Here is a 16,154-nt window from a genome sequence, read left to right as displayed (position 1 = left end):
GAATAAATGGAGTAAAATCATTATGCTGTTATTTATAATGAACATACATTTAGTCAAAAGTAGCTATAGCTAGTTAATACATCTCACATCAGAATAATCCCTTTGGTACACTGTGTACTTTTGGTATAAGGCATAGCAGAGAACATAAGCGTTGCAGTTTTTTAAGAATCTCTTATCTCTGCTGATATTAGTTCCAAATTACTATGCACAAAACTGGCAATGGCAACTATAAAGAGCATGACATGAAGGCCATCATTTCTACAAAAGTCCATTATATATACAGCCAAGCATTGACTGAAGGGTAGAATAAGCTGTTGTTATGAGCTGTGATCCAATCTACTTTAAGGTCTCACAACACCTTTAAACAATCATTGTGAAAACCTGAGAGCCAAAAGAAAATATCTTTGTTTTCCTTAAATGGCATTAGGAAAAAAAAAAAAATTACAACAAAGACATATATTGCCATCTTAAACAGTTCAAATGTAAGGGCGAGATATTTTCCTTTGTGCAGGCCTGACATGTTTGCATTTACTTCCAAACCTTTGTGACATGATTAAATCAGTTTCCTCCAAGACTTTAGTATAAATTAAAATGAAAACACTTTAAATGAAGATAATTAATGCAACAAAGCATCTCTGAAATTACAATTCAGCTTCAGTAAGAAAGGATAGATGGAACGCACAGACAGAAAGAAAATAATTTTTTTATGGGTAATCCTGACATTTAAAAAAGGGAATATCATTTTCTTTCACTTAAAACGCTGCAGGTCGCACTCACAAAACCCTAAACCCCACAAGAGCAACACAAACCCCCTGCAAACAGTGCTGTGATTTTAAGCAGCGTCCCAGTGCTGCTGCAGTGGTTATGTAACTGTCAAGCCTTTTTTTGCCACAAGCCTCCTGGTGACAGTGTGGGGAAGAAAGTAGGGGGAAAACAGGGAAGGGAGGGCAGAGAGCGATGGACGGAGGAGGTGCAGTGAAACAGAGGAGAAATAGACAAACATATTGTCATGGCTTATGGTTGAGGAATGGACTAAAGAGATGGAGCAGAGACAATAGAAGCATTTCTGTTTTTTTTCCCTGCAAGTTCTCCTTATGTGTAAGATGACAGGTTTAGCATATGAAGGGAGGAGAAAACAGGAAAGAAGCAGATAATCTAGTGGCTCTTAAAATGTTCTGCTGTTTTATCATGGAAGTGGCTGATGCTCCTTGAATACTGATTGGTCGAATTAATAACTGAGCTCTGTATGTGTATCTGCCTGTAATTTAAAGAGCAGGATATGGAATTAAAGGAAAGTGAAAAATGCTAAGGGATACTACTCTTAGAAAGGATGTAAGGTCCTAATACTAACATCCTTAGAAAGGATGGTGGTGCTAATACTAACATTATCACACATAAAGGCATAAACAATGCTTTTAATTGGAAACTATTTGCAACATTGTAGTTCTTGCTGATAAAATTAAGATTTATCCTATGAAATTAAAGAGAAATAAGTCACAAACAAATGTTTGCAATGTTTGCAATGTTGTAGAGTGAAGAAGGTAGATGCTTCACTACTGAACATCCCAGACAAGTTTTAGTAGCTTGATTAAGTTTAGTTTACTTTACTTAATCAAGCTAGTTTAGTTGTAGAAATGAATTATGAAGGTTGAAAATAAAACACTCAATGCTTAGACCAATAAGTTCCTGCTCCCAGGTAAGTACAACAAGGTCTGTAGCAGAAGTGGTCCAATAGCCATGCTCTTAATATTCTACTGAGCCAAATGTGATTACACTGACATAGAAGATGGTTGGATTAAGGGATGGAAGATGTTAACAATCACATAAAATCACTCTCTAAGGAATTCCACTAGTCCTCATAAATTATATTTTAATGACATGTACGTACAAAAAAAAGGAATCGAAAAAGGAAGAGAATCCCAGTAGAACCCATGAGAAGAGGATACCAATAGTAGAAACACAAGATCAGCTTAGCAACGAAGGAAAAGATGATTATCTTGAAATGTAAAAGGAGCAAAGAGAGGAAAGAACACCAGAGCACCTTCTGTAATCTACTTCTACCTTTACCATCTCAGAAGGTGTAGCCAGATGTATAATGTCTGCCTACTATGACTCGCATTACTGCCAGGACTAAAGGCTTTCCTTGGGTTTCAGTCTCTATCTCAGTGTGTGATCTGACTGATCTTAGCTACGGTGATGAAGAAACTAAACAGCAGTGATGATGAAACTTTTGCTTCATAACATTGAAATTGAAAGATTGTTATATATATTTTTGATGTCAGGTTAAAGGTACACTATGCAACCGGTGTTGATTTTCCAGCGAGGCTCCCCCCAGAGGGCGAAAGTAAAAGTGCACTGTCGTAAATATGCTCAGCTGTTCTCCTGGTTTCTCCGTCAAGCCAGGCGCAGTTGTTTTGAGCTTAGCAGACAGGCGAACGCAACGAATGACTAATTCTGCGTTCACACCGCAGCTGGCGCGACAGAAGCAGTGAGTTTACATGCAACGTAACGTCAAGGCGCAGCAAAAGGTCCCGCGGAGCGTTTTGAGCAGCAGGCGCAGCACGTCTGAGCAGCTGAAGCAGCGCATCGGGCGCGTTTAAGCATCTGACGCAGGGAGAGAGACACAGCGCTGATGATCACTCCTCTTAAACAGTTTATTGACGCCTAAATTAACTTAAAATGCAGAAATCTGCCGGCAGAATATGCAGTTTGGATTATTTAGATGAAAAACACCTACCAGCTGCCGTGGTGAACCGCGAGGAGGTGACCAGGCCAGAGGCTGCTGATGAAGGGATCCCTACTGTCGGCGCACCGCTGGTATGTGGGGGTCTGAGCGGCTCCGACAGAAAAAATATTGAAGGCAGGATAATAATCTGGATGAACTGACTGCACTGATTACGTTTTCAGGTGTATTTTCTCACTTAAACACATATTAAAACTACTTTATTCCCACTGATCACAGCAAATATAGCTGCAAGGCAGAGAAAGGATAGTGAAGCTCCGCCCAAAGCGCGTCAGACACACTTTTGCACCGCGCAGCCAGAGCAGCAAAGCTGCTTCAGCCGCGCGTCAGAACTAACTGGTACAAGCAGCAAAAATGAAGCAGCAGACGTGCTTTTGCTGCGTCCGATGTGAACGTAGCATAACTGCACAAAGATCGCCACTGTGCTAGCAACGAGCATGCTTTTAACTGGGGGCGTGTAGCAGTTCTCGCCGTAAAGCAAGACTGACTCTCACGAGACTTCTGAGCCTGTGGGTGCGGGTCGGTGCTCCTGCAATTGCAAGTGCGGTATTTACCCCACAGACCACCAGGGCGGCCGAGAATACCTTTGTTCAACCTGAAATGAATCATTTAATCATCCATAACGTTATGGAAGTCTGCATAGATGGTAATTTGAAATATATTTATCATACTAGGATAGCTTTAGAATGGTATATTCTAATGCCTGGTTTTGCATAGGGATGGATAATATGGGCAACATTAATATCACAATATTTTCAAGCGGAGTACATTATTTATCTCAATGTGTGTTTTTGTTCTTACAGTACTTAACCTTTACTTAAGAAAGGTATCTCTGATTCAGCACATCCTAAATGTCACATAGGCACATTTTTTGAAAAACAACTGTAGAGAAACAAGGAAATATACCTGACAGATAACCTACAGGTGTTTGTAAAAGTATCATTATAACACAAAAAAGAATCCCTCGATGTAAACTATATAGACTCATCTCAGCTTTAAAAATAATGTTAACATTTTAAATATTTAGATATGTTGCCCGGGCCTAGTTGTGCAAAAATGCACTTTTAATCCAAGCCAATGTTGTTTGTAATGATATTTTTTTCTGTTTCACACTGTTCGCAAATTGGAGCAAGCAAGCTTTACTTCTTTCCTTCAAATACTGTTTATCTATCAGCTCAACTGTGTAATAATAATTCTCTGACACACCTCAGAGACTACAAAACACACCAGGCTTTGATTAAGAACCTGTTTATTGAGCTTGGATTAAAGGTCAACAGTAAAAGCCTTAACTTTCCACATGCAATAATGAATTGCTTTACCAATTTGCTGTTTACCTTTATCTTACAGAGTCACTGCCCAGCAGTAAACATCTTCAAAGTATTTAAGAATCAAGTCTTCTGAGAAGAGCATTTTTTTAATGTCACTTCGGCTCTGTCTAAGGTTAACTTCACGAGCCCGTAACATTATCAATGACCCCTCACACTTCCACCATGAACTGTTCTCCCTGCTGCCCTCTGGGAAGAGGCTTCACAGCATCAGCTGCAGGTCCAGCAGGTTCAGCAACAGCTTCTTCCCTGCTGCCATCAGAATGTTGAACTGCTGTAACTCTAATCTGGATTCTGCATCACACTTGAAAACATATTTGCAATACCAAACTCAATGATCTACTGCATTATGCACAGTATTTACTTATTTTACACTTCACTGAACCTTTCCATATCAATGCCTTTTGCACCACTGGTTTTCCTTTTCTCCTACACTGTTTGCATTCTTGATCACTGCCGCACTTTATAAATTGTAATGTTCATTCACTGTTGCAAGCTACTGAATCACTATTGAGAAGTTGTATGCATCAAAATTTTATTGTGTACACACTCTGTGTATGCAAAATGATAATAAAGTCTGTGTAAGTCAGGCAGAAATGACAAATGGCCTTAAAGACGACAGGCATTAAAAATCAAAATTTATGTGCTGAATGAAAATCATTGTGTTTTTAGTCACATGGACACATGATGCAGTTGCACAACATGCTTCTGTTTTCTTTACATACTATCGTACAACATGCATATATATATGACTCAAGTTTGTAAAAAAAATGTCAATGTAATGATGGAAGAGAAAGACAGGTGGTAAGAAGTAATAAAAAAGAAAGAAAAAATTATGCTATACATTTAAGACTATGACAACAGGAACTCAAACATACTCTACAGCAAACTGAGTTATCTAGGGGAAATGTAATAATGTGCACAAAAGATGGACCAGTTTGCTGCTGTGAACGTCATAACAGACAGAAGGTCAATTTTCCAGAAGAAATAAGATCTGTTTTTATGACTCTCCTGCTGTTCAAAAGAAATCAAATTTTGGTGGACGTCTACATATAAATCATGAGCTATGAGGATACAGAGACTGCACTGATACTGCCGTCTTCTCTTAAAACTATTATGTAATATGTCCCCATTTTTCTTTTATGTCTGAAAAGAAATTATTAAATAGAAAATTCTATTCAAGTTTATTTCAATGGCTCAATAAACTAAAGGAAACATTATATATATATATATATATATATATATATATATATATATATATATATATATATATATATATATATATATATATATATATATATATATATATATATATATATATATATATATATATATATATATATATATATATATATGTATATATAATGTACACTCAGATGTATGTTTAAAAATTGAGCTTAAATGTGATGATTTGATACAGCTAATGAAACCAAAACCTTTAAATCTGTACTATTACACCAGACCAATAAAAATACATTTTATCACGAAATGTGGCTTTAATAAAAAAGTATGTTCAATATCCACTTCAATGTTATTTTCTGAAAGTAGTTTCAATCAGAGAATTTAGCTAATAACCCCTATTTAACTATTGAGCATGATTGTATAATGCTGCAGAATGTTGCACCAATCTGACTGACAGCTTTAAATATGTTCACTTGCAGCCTCTCTACAAATGACAAAATTTAGCAAAGGGATACAGATGAGAACATTTCAAAACCATCTGAGAGAGCTGAACTTCTTTTCATCAGATTCACTCTAGCCAATTAAAATATGGACTCAAGGCTATAGGCTGAACAACACTGTCTTAGTTTAAAGGTGTGAACACATCTGAAACTAGGTTGTTGCACCTTTTTTTTGCCCTAGCAGTTTTTTTTTAAACTACGATATGCGTTATAACATAAGGAAAACGTTCTAAAAGGTTACCATGCTGATTTCCTCTGATGAACTAGAAGTAATGCTTAAACAGACAGGCCTTAAATTGCCTACATTTAGAAAATAGGTTGTTATCTCACTCAAAAGTGCACTCTGCACAACTAGGACACAGTTATAATTATCTCTAACTGCACTTCATGGATGTGGACCATTGAAATTTATTGGTGTTATTTAAGAGTTTTCTCTCACAGAATGTATGAAAACCCTTTTTTCATCCTTTTCAATGGTTTTGATATAACAACCTGCATTAATTAATATTTTAGAAAATATATAATTTACTATTGTTATTATTTAATGGTCACACAATTTACAAGGCATAGGCATCTAACTCTGAGACCATTTAGGATGAATAATCCAGTGTATGTGTTGTTTCCTAAAATCTCGCCATACACAAAACAAATATATAAGAGATTTAAATCAAACCTGAAAAGGAAAACTCAATAGCCTCATCTTGCAGTTTTATTGCGTAGACTTTATAATTAAAGCATCTACATTTGGTTATTAAAAGGAAAAGCGATTATGCTCTTAAGTATTAGTCAAAACCATGACCAAATAGCAGCACATAGAAAAGAGAAACAAGCCCCTAATTAAAAACCAATCACAACTTGTAGTTGTTTCCACACTAAAAAGAAATCATGCTTCGCAGAGTAATGGATGTCTATATACAATCATCTGTCAAACACTTTAAATTGTTAAATTGCTGTTGATTGGCAAATAACAAGGGAGTACTTTTTTTGTTTTTAGATGTGGTGTATGTAGACTGTTTTTTTTTTATTAGATAAAAGCCTCATGATGTCAAAACTTTTGACAATCTCTCCAAGTTGGCACTCAAGATAAAATATTGCCTAGAGTTGAGTTTAGCGTTGAAATCACATTTTTAAATCATTACTCAAGTTTTATAATTTCCTTGAAGTTGGTTAAAGCTATAGACTCAATAACATACCATCCTATAGTTTACATTTACAATCTATGTCCAGTCTCATGTAGCTGATTGCTTTCACACCATTCTGGGAGACTGAATAAATTCAAATCCTTCCAGCTTTGGTCTGTTCTAGAATAGATATTCAATTGAACAATCAACATTTTCTGAATGCATTAAATATTAAATAGTATTACACATTCTTTTGCAAATGTAGCGCAGAAAAGACCTTTTAAGGACAATCTTGGATTCCAGCAAAATGCTGCTAAACAAACTGCCCCCCCTTGTCCCGACTAGACTTATCAGTAGTTATTATAAATTAGAAGTTCACTGTATTCCCCTGACCCAGCTATTTTCTCCTAATCTAAAGTGAAAGAATCCCTCGAGAAGCTCTTTTGAATGAGGCCACAGTGTTCTGATGAGCCTGATTATAAATAAAATGATCTGCTTGTGTTTATCAAACACCTATCCTATCTTTTATCCTGCTTGGTAAAAGTGTCAAATTGTTGATAAGTAAGACAAACCAAGAAAATTTGCACTTCACAAACTGACTCCATACACATTGCTAGGTTCTTAATCCAGACCTGAAAAAAAAAAGCATAATTCCATCAGAAACTACTCACTAGCCAGCAGGACCAGAAGCAAACCTGTTAGGCCAACAGCCACTGAGAAGTTTTTCCGGATAAAATGTGTTTTATGCCTAAAATAAAGGTGAAACAAATCATCCAAACAGCCAATCATCTCACGGATGGTCTGATTTATTTTGCTAAAACCCAGCTGCAAATCTTATTAATTGTATAACTGTTTCTTTGTCACTGTTTGTATCCAGGCTTTTTAGATTTTTACATTACATTAACATCAAAAATGTATTTTTAACTCTTAAAGAGGTCATTATTATATAGGGTCCCTAAGGTGTGTAACATTGGTTGGGCTGAAAATGGCATATTTTCTGTTCTATGAGCCCTAATGCAAGCCCGGTAAAGAGCCCCAGAATGAAACGACAGGTTTTCTTCCTTTTAAGGTATCCTAATGAATATTTAGATGAGCTGTGTGCTGATTGGTTGGTTACAACGAGCAAAGCTGCTGAGCAAAGACGCATCACAGCAACAAGCACTCACTCACTCACTGAAACATAAAATTGATGATATGGTAGGGTGACCAGATGACCTCCTTTTCCCAGACATGTCCTACTTTTCATACCTAAAAAATGTCCAGGGGGAATTTCAAAGTCGTCCTGGATTTTGGTGGACTACAGTCCTGCATGTTGTTGAAACACAACGGGCATTTGAACCGAACTGACACCGGCGGCACAGTGCTCCACCCCGCCTGCCTGGTTGGGGTTAAAATGCTTAGAGCAAATGAACAGCTGAGCATCAAACTTTGCAGGGATCTTCTGATAGACAAAGATAATCCATGCCTGTCAAGTCTTCAGATCCTTGGGAAGACTATGAAAATGTTCCCCTTTCCCCGTACAGCCTGGAACACTGCATTTACACCCGTGGTTCTGGGTCATTTTCAATAGAGAAACTGCCTGCTTTGTAATTCTTGTAGAAGTAAACCCAACTGTAGGCTAAACTGGAGTCTTACATCTACCTCTATTCATGTTCTTGGGCCGTGAACCAGTGGGCTGGTTTTTATGTCAATTTCAGGACGTGCCAAAAGTACAGGGACCAAATAAGGCAACATCCCTGAGTTTACGTCGTCTCAGTGCTTCATCTGTATTCCCCCGTTTTATGGAGGAAGTTTTGAATTGTGAGATTTGCAGAGAAAGGAGGTGTCGATGGGGTTTGGAATTCTCTGTACGTCCATTTCACCCACTAAACTATCGTTATTCATCTATGACAATGGAAAGTTGGTGTTGCATTCTATGAAACCTTTAACATATAAGTTTGTTTTCCTTTTCAGGAAAAGTCTAACATTTTGATAGAATAACGTTAGATAAAGGAAAACAACCATAACAACAAAAATGCAATTATTAGGTCCAAACCATACTTTACTGTAATGCCATGGACATGCAGTGATAGAAAAACCATTTCATGGAGTTGTCAAAAATGGAGGAGGAGAAGAGACTCACCTCTGTTTCCTCCACTCTCTGGGTTTTCTGGCTATCATTTGATAACATAAAACAAAAACTGAGCTATTTTATTGCAGGCACCATGTTTGGAGAAATAATACTAGCTAAATTTTGGGGTGGCAATATGATGGTGTCAGGCCTTTTTCCTTTTTTTTACAGACTGGTTTAGTCATTAACCTGACCTGACTTGTTTAGAATTTAAAAGCTGTAGAAGGGGCTAAAGATCAGTGTGCTTAAGACCCTTCATTTAGAAGAATGGATTATAATCAAACAGAGCATTGTATGCAAGTAGAATCTCCATAAAACATAAAGTTTTTGATAAAAAAATAATTAAAAGTAATACATTAAAGCAATATTGTTATTACTTATTTCATACTGTTTCACTGTATCAAACTGTATCATTTTGTGTCAATAGAATTGAAAATATATTTACTAAGACACATGTTGGCTTAGATACTTCTTTTATCTGCCATGTGATCTACCTTGGAAGTAGAAATTATAGAATAAATACACACTTTAAAACAGTATGTATGTTAAACTTGTTGTAGACATTTGCACACTGTATAACACCTGCCAAACAATGAAATATTAAAGCCAGGTGAGCAATTTAAGTAAAATGTCCTCCAGTTGGCCTCTATACACACTAAGTAACTCTCATTAAATATTAACACAAAGACAAAGAGCCATTCATTCCTTACAATTGGTGCGTTAAACATTATTCATCAAGGAAAGGGTTCCAAAAAAAAAAGATTAGGTATGTATGAGCCCATATTTGAATCTATCAGCGAAAACCAAGGATATTTCAGAAAAATAAGCCCACTCTCACCTTCTCCACCAATGGGAGGTCAGGTTTCCATAAACTTTGAAAAAGGCTGTTGGTCCCCAGCAGGAGATCCCCTAAGAAGATAAAAAGAGGGGGTCAGTCCTTCAAACGGCAGCTTATAGAAACTTAACTAAGGCAAATGGAACAATCAAACCATATCAGATGCCTCAGTTTCTTTATTGCAGTATAGAAGCAAACCTGATTGTTTGCATATCTCAATTCACAAAGGGAATTCTTTTTATAAAAAGAGACCTGTTTAAATACAGGTGGAACAGCAGAAAATAAACAGATGGCCATAAAATGACTTGCTTGTCTTGAGTTCTCCCTTCTAAATAAATGATAACTCTATATTTCTTATAGACATAGCTGATGGTAAATATTAAATAATAAGTAAATGGCTTGTATTTGCATAACTAAATTGTGCTGTTATTTCATAAGGCATCATATTAATTTTGGACATTGAAGACCAATATCCATTATGGTATTAACTTTGAACAATTGAAGAAAGATCCAATTTTGCTCTGCCGCACCAACCTTAAGAGCTGCAGACTCTCTGCTAGATACTTCCATGGCGACATGTAGCCCCCCCATCTCAATAAAGATTCAAACACCAATTTGATATTAGTATTTATTAATTGCTGATGTTCTCATTACATTTTGACTGAATAATATGACCATAGTGTCCATTCAAATCAGTCTGCATGATTGTTTTAATAATCAAAACTTGCTAAAGAAATTAAAACGGTTACAACCCCAGAGAATCAGTTATCCAAACGATAATTGATTTCCAACTAGGCTAAATCTAAATCCTTGGGTAAAATATAATTTTAACAAATAAAGTTGATCACCTCTTGGATTTGCAATGGAAATTGATTTGAGTGACTTAAGTTGCTCTAAATTAGTTTAAAAGCTAATTTGGCCTCATTCAAAACTCTGCAGTATAAAATCTGGTTCTCAAACATACAATCCATGCTGAACCATGATACCATTGCATCATTATACTTATTATGGTTTTTAAACATTCGTTTTGCCTTTTTCCTGTGTAGATAGTAGTTATTAGTTGAGTATCACTAGTATGGTCAACAGTAGTTAACACACAAAATTGTTGATTCAGAGTTCAATAAGCTGAGTTGCTATACTTTGAAAATGAGTGCAGGGTTGATAGTTTGACCATTATTTGAGCTTAATTCAAACTTTTTGATGAACTAACAAACAGCCAGTTAGGAGTGGCTTCACAGAAAAACATATGACAGTCCGAAAGTTATTTGATAAGCTATCATATTTTCCATCCCCCAGAGTGAGCATTGAATCTAAGTTGTTGCATAACAATGCAAACATTGAGACGCTGATGGTGGTACCCACAGCATCTGTCCTGGGGCAGACTGAGAGACAATGAACTGAGCACAACTGAGCTTTCTGACCACCAACAGCAGGCAAGGCTGCTGAAGTGTCTTGCCCAAGGCTAACAATAGCAGTTGGTTTTGGCTGGCCTTTTACTGCAACTAACTGTATAGGCTACCGTTTCATCTTCTAGACATGATTAATGACTCCATGATCATCTGCTTGGTGTGTTTCCCTCCCAGAAAAAGCCAGTGCAAGAGCTACTATTGCAACTAAGCTTTAATTGTTCTCTAAAATAGAAAGTACCTCTTGATCAGCGCTGTGTTCCTTTTGTGTGTATGGTCTGTCTGTTCGAACCCCATTTGGTTGGGACAGATGGCTATTTACACTGAGTCTGTTTCTGTTGGAGAGATCTTTTTTGTTAAAGGGGAGTTTTTGTTTCCAAAGATGCTAAATGCATGGCTGGAAAGTCAACAATAAAGGGAAAGCAACTGTTAACTGTCACTAAATGCTCATCTGGTAGGTTGGGTTCTGGAAGTGAATTATATCTTTAAAGGAATAGTACACCCAAAACATGATTAGCCTTCATTTTCTACTCACCCCCATGCTGAACAAAACTCTGGAGTACTTTTTTGATATCTCAAATGCATCTGGAGATCTGGGAGGCTTCTTGCTGTCTGCTGACATTCAAATAATGGAGGTCTATGGCGCCCGAGACAGAAAGGTCCACAAAAGTCCACAAAAACTTGTCAATATTCCTCCATACTGCTCGTCCAATGTAATCCAAGTGTCCTGAGTGGGTAGCATCCAGAATTTACTCGAAACGAAGTCATTTAGAATGTTTTTAGAGCCTAAACAGTAGTGTATAGGATTTCCTAATAGCGCCCCCATGCGCGCTCACGATTCTACGGAAGCCGGCAGACCAAACCAGCGCATTCAGCTCGGCAAAGAACTCATGCTCTTCCTCAACACTGAAGACCTCAGACATTTTTCTTTCGTTGTTTCTTTCTTTGCACAGGTAAACAGCACATTTCTTCTTCTACGCTTGCATTATCGGCAGACCAGACGCTGAATGCGCACTTTCTTCCGGTTTGGTCTGCCGGCTTCCGTAGAATCGTGAGCGTGCATGGGGGCGCTATTAGGAAATCCTATACACTACTGTTTATGCTCTAAAAACATTCTAAATGACTTCGTTTCGAGTAAATTCTGGATGCTACCCACTCAGGACACTTGGATTACATTGGACGAGCAGTATGGAGGAATATTGACACGTTTTTGTGGACTTTTATGGACCTTTCTGTCTCGGGCGCCATGGACCTCCATTATTTGAATGTCAGCAGACAGCAAGAAGCCTCCCAGATCTCCAGATGCATTTGAGATATCAAAAAAGTACTCCAGAGTGTTGTTCAGCATGGAGGTGAGTAGAAAATGAAGGCTAATCATGTTTTGGGTGTACTATTCCTTTAAGCTAGATTAATATGACATGTTGTTTATTGGCTGGTTTATTACTGGTTAATTAATACAATAATATGTATTAATATCAATTAAATAATTATGAGACAATTTGAATATGTATTGTCATCATATCACACACTAATTTAGAAATATTTAGTGATTTCTTTCATAATGAGAGGAAAAAAGGGTAATGTGTTTTTTATACAGTGCATGAAATGTGGCTTAAAGTGTATATCATAGCGTATATTAAGTACCTGTATAAAAGATTTCAAGGCTTTAGACTTCATTTACAGGTAAGAACGATGAAAGTAAAAAGTTATGAAATGGCAACATTATCTTACAAAACAGAGAGATAAATAAGTGACCCAGAGCAATGAGAATAATAGAATTTAAAGCAGAAAAAAATTCTATAAAGGGTATGCTGAAAATGTTCAATTAATGCTAAGTTTATGTCAAAAGATTCATTGAACATGAATGGTTGGTGCACCTTTAAAGAACTCTAATGGCATGTATTTTTATTTTTATTAATTTATTATTTTTTTATGGTAAAGCCAAATGTAGAAAGGCAGAATCAGGTTTATCAGAACGAAACCTCTCTACTGTGGTGTAGACTATACAAATGAACGTTTTGAGACATTTTGTCATGATGGGTATCAGGGAGGCCCAATATGCAGAACACTGACGACACGGATGGAAAGTTTAACAGAGTTTATTGGCAAATTCACACATATAATAAAGACTGATGCAATGGTTTTGGGCTGGGACCGGTTCACTGGCGTCTGTGAGAAAGACAGTTTGGTTAGCGAAGGCTTGGTTGAGACTTGACTGATTGTGTTCAGGTTTGTACCTTGATGAACGTAGAGGAGGCTTTGGGAGTGTCCTTAAAGGGATAGTTCGGTATTTTTGACATGAATCTGTATGGCATCCCGATCACAAGCGGCATGCAATCACACTGACTTACCCCTGGCAGCGTCCTGTGAGCAGAGTTATCGTCCAGTTTTGGTCAAGCCGAAAGTAGTCCTGCAGGTTTTTAGGAATAGCGAAATAAAACTTTTCTCTTCCGCCGCGGAAGGAGACATGGCTGTTGTTGGGCTCGCTGTCTGAATGACGGCGCGCACTGATACGAACAGAGAGAAAATAGGACCAATTGATAACGACGTGTGACTTTTTCCACTACAATGTTTTTGGGATGCGAAAATATCACTCTTTTGGACACATAATGTTTTGGGAAGAGAAACGTTTTATTTCGCTGTACCTAAAAACCTGCAGGACTACTTTCGGCTTGACCAAAACTGGACGATAACTCTGCTCACAGGACGCTGCCAGGGGTAAGTCAGTGTGATTGCATGCCGCTGGAGATCGGGATGCCATACAGATTCATGTCAAAAATACCGAACTATCCCTTTAAGCTGTTTCAGCGTCTTACTTCTAAAGGCTGTTTTGACCTTGGCTTGTGTTTCCAGCTCGGTATCCAGAGCTGCTAGGAAATCCAGAGAGTGAGTCTTCAGGTTTGGCTCGGAGGGCTGGCTCGGCAGGTTAAGCTCTTCCAGAGCTTCACAGGAGAAAGAACAGGAAACCTGGAAGCAGAGACAAAAGGGTTAGAATCCAGGTTGGACTCAAAGGAGACTTGGTTCACTAGGGATCTATGGCTTAAGTGCTAACCAACTGATTAAGACACTGCGGCGTCGAGGCAAGGTCTGAAGGCAGCTTAAGTAGTCCAGGTCCTCCAGATGAGATCATCAGCTGCAGGTGTGTAGAGCAGCTCAGCAGGGAGGATCCAGGGCGGACTCTGCTGGAGAAAAGGTGTATTTCTCCAGCTCCCAACACATTTAAAGATTGATATTAGTTAATATTATGGCTATTATGCTAAGAATCCATGTCATATGTAATCAAGTAAAAAGAAAAAAACCTGACAAACATCTAAAATATGGCAGCAAGAAATATAAGGGCTAATTCCATTGCCTCACTAAAGCCAAAACATATCTAAGTTGATTCATGCAAAAATGCTGAGTCACTGCAGGCTGCTCATGTTTTTCTATCCTAGATTAAATAGTTTTTTTTAATTCATTGATTTTATTATTTGAGCCAAAGCATGACAGTATTCTAATTACAGCATCTTTCTTTTGTGAATGTTTGGCTTATCTATATTATACGATGATTGATTAGAAATGTATGGTTTTTAGTATGTTGTTAAGACAAAATATTGTCTAAAGACCTAATCTTAGACAGAGAGAATTCAGAAGTTTTTGTTTGTGAATGACGGGCAACAGGGCTGCTCAGTGTTTCAGTGGGTAGCACTGCTGCCTTGCAGCAAGAAGGTTCTGGGTTTGATTCCTGGCCCGGGGTCTTTCTGGTGACCTGTACAGGGTGTACCCCGCCTCTCGCCCGTAGACAGCTGGAGATAGGCACCAGCACCCCTCGCGACCCCACTTGGGATAAGCGTGTTAGAAAATGAATGGCCTGCAAAAGCAATGTGGACTGATTAAATATTTATACATTTACTAAACCTAATGTAACCAAATCTTCAATTTCTTCTCCAAAGTCAAATCCTCCTGTTGTTTTAACATCCATAAGCGTAATAAATGACTCAAATTGTGGCATTAAAAGCACATTTATAGAAATATAAAGAAGGCAATGTTTGAGGTGCTTAAAGTGAGCCATTTGCTTTCTGAGAAATAGCCTTATTTGTAAAACAATGAGCAAGAGAGGGATTTTTTTATAACAGCAAAATACAGTGGAAAAATGTTGTTGATATGTTGATACTGAGCATCACACTATCTACAGTGTTGTGCACATTAAATGCAAACATATGATCCACATCTTTGATTAGGCCACAGTAAAAACCAGTAACCTGAAGATAAAATCCTGACTACTTATTGTTGGGAGCTGGAGAAGTACCACCTTCCTCCAGCAGAGTCCGCCGTGGATCCTCCTGAGTCGAGCCTCCTGCACAGCTGGAGCTCATTCCATCATCAGAGGATCCACAGTACTTAAGCTCTCTTCAGACCTTGCCTCAACGCTGCAGTGTTGATCCAGTTGGTTAGCACCTAAGCCTAGTATCTCTGAGAACCTTTGTTGACTTTTGGTCCAGACTGGATTCTAACTTTTGTCTCTGTCTTCCAGGAAACCTGTTTTTCTCCTGTGAAGCTCAGGAAGAGCTTAACCTGTGAAGCCTACCCTCTGAGCCAAACCTAAAGTCTCTCTCTGGATTTCCATGCAGCTCTGGACCAAGAGCTGGAAACTCAAAGCCAAGGTCGGCTCACTCTCAAGAAGTAAGACGCTGAAGCAGCTTACGGACTCTGCTGAACAAACCATCTCCGGACCCAACAGTCTCCCTCCCAGGACTTTAACCCAGAACCCTCAAGGTACTAATCTGAAACTATCTGAATCAAACTCCTCAGCGCTAAACGCTAACTGAACCGTCTCTCACGCAGACTCCAGCGAACCAGTTTCCCCAGGCCTGAACCAGAACCAGTCATTCTCTATGTGCTTGTGACAATAATCATTGTTAAACCTTTTACTTCAGTTTCCGTCTCCGTGGT

At 38.0% G+C, this 16,154-nt stretch overlaps 1 protein-coding gene across 1 annotated transcript in view; it reads right to left on the bottom strand.

Moving 5' to 3' along the window:
* The window catches only part of pacsin1a (protein kinase C and casein kinase substrate in neurons 1a), a 51,286-nt gene that overhangs the window by 24,246 nt on the left and 10,886 nt on the right, over window positions 1-16,154 (bottom strand). The window contains exon 2 of the mRNA XM_038282746.1: window positions 9,820-9,890. The gene's annotated coding sequence lies outside the window, so the exon portion shown is untranslated. The remainder of the gene's footprint in view (window positions 1-9,819; window positions 9,891-16,154) is intronic.

The sequence above is a fragment of the Cyprinodon tularosa genome, unplaced genomic scaffold (genome assembly GCF_016077235.1).
Source record: "Cyprinodon tularosa strain WSP-4 unplaced genomic scaffold, ASM1607723v1 ctg187, whole genome shotgun sequence".
Taxonomy (NCBI): Eukaryota; Metazoa; Chordata; class Actinopteri; order Cyprinodontiformes; family Cyprinodontidae; genus Cyprinodon; species Cyprinodon tularosa.
This window is presented reverse-complemented; position numbering and strand designations above follow the sequence as displayed.